Genomic DNA, 1,969 nt, shown 5'->3' with positions numbered 1-1,969 from the left:
TGAAATAGGCAATCTTTCTTGGTATCTCTTTCTGCATGGGTTTTCCATATTTATTCATTCTCTTTGTGTTGACATCTTTAATGTTCTAAGCTTTACACGTGGGCCATATCAATTCTACCTTACTCAGTTGAGTATAGGGTCCTATAAGTGCAAGCGTCTTGGTTATTAAATCCTACAACTTCTCCTCTATTTTCCCCTACTCCCCCATTAAACCAGGTCAGTAAAAGTGTCTGTACCACCTAACCTCTCTGATGTTTCCTTTCTCCTTCATTTTTGATCCCTTAGAAAGTCTCTCGCTTTTCTTTGAGATTAATATAATGGATTTATTTTGTATTTATTTATTGTACTTGGAGGCATCAAGGCAGGACCTCTACATGCTATTTAATCTTCAATATTACTGAGATGTCTTAATGTATATTTGATTAAAAAGCATGTCTAGTCTTTCATCTCTACAAAGCAAAATTGTTGAAAGCATTTTTTCCTCAGTGCTTGGCCAAATTCTTGTGTACAGCAGAGGCTCAATACATAAATACTGATTAAATGAATATGGGAAACCTGGAGTTATTATAGGAAGAATTATGGCTGTGTACTTCTTCCCAGCAAGGATACAGCCCTTTCTTTCAGTGGTTCTATGATATTGCCTCCTATGACAAAGAAGGTAACCTCAGAGATGGATGTGGAATGCATACAGGTAGCCTCATGAAGTACAGGGAAGGCCAGTGAGCATCAGCAATTTTCTCAGCTGAGCATTGGTCAATCAGCAATAGTCACTGATACACAAAAATTCAAAACCTAACCATGTCCCACTCCAGATCAAAAGCCTATGGCATTTTCCTATTGACTTTCAGACAGAATTCATCCCTCTTGGAATGATACGTATATTTCCTCCTCATTTCCTACTGATATTTTTCTTCATGTTCCAGATGCCCTAGTCTTCCTTGTCTTTGATCACGCAGTTTACACATACATAATTACTTATTTTGCCTTGAGCGAAATGCCTTGAGCCTTTATATTAATTGATTTATAAATGTTATTCAACCTTCTCCCTTACTTTTATAATAAGGAGCAATAATTATTCTAATTATTGGAAGTCTTGAAGGCACTTTGGTTGACCTTCTTTTCCTCTCAATGTTTCTCAACAAATAACACTGGGATTTGTAGATTCTTTTTACAACAAAATTCTAACCATGACTTAAAGTATTTAGGATTGCAATTGTAAAAATTACTTTCACAGAACATCACAGCTTCTAATTGTTCTGCATGCTGTATGTTCTAATTTCTCTAATATGTTCAGTATTATTGTATGAATATATTTGGGAACCAACTCAGACTGAACATCAGAATAGTTTTTGAAATTTATTTACTATATAAGTGCCTGAAAAGATAGCACACATAAAAATAATTGCAGATTATCATTGATCTTATGAAAAATTACTCAACTTATTTTATAACAACATAAGCACTGATTATACTACACTGTAATATCTCTCACATATCGAATTAACAAAAATATGAAAATTTTACTACATCCTCCACCGTTATAGCTGTGAGGGAAATAGACAATTTGATATTGCAGCTAGTGGGAGTACAAAATGATAAAATTTCTGTGAAAGGGAACTTAGAAAAAAATCTCTATCCAAAGTAGATAAGTATTTACTTTTCTCAGTGTCAGAAGTATTAATTCTAGGAATTTATTTTAAGATTCTGTGCCAAAAATACAAAATAATAGAGTAATATATGCATGAGGTTTTTCATTGTGGTGTATTAGTAATAACAAGAAACTGGAAATAGGCCTTTTGCTCATTATAGAATATCAATTGAGTAAATTATGGTAGAACTACCCAATAAATTAATAAGAGATGAAGATTCAATATCTCTAGGATGTAATGTAAAGATAAAAAAAAGGAAAAAGACAAAGGAATATTGTTAAGATAAAAAAAAAACGACATGGAAACATGTTTATAGTAAG

Source organism: Propithecus coquereli, unplaced genomic scaffold (assembly GCF_000956105.1).
Source record: "Propithecus coquereli isolate 6110/MARCELLA unplaced genomic scaffold, Pcoq_1.0 Scaffold181, whole genome shotgun sequence".
Taxonomy (NCBI): Eukaryota; Metazoa; Chordata; class Mammalia; order Primates; family Indriidae; genus Propithecus; species Propithecus coquereli.
Note: the sequence above shows the minus strand (reverse complement) of the source record.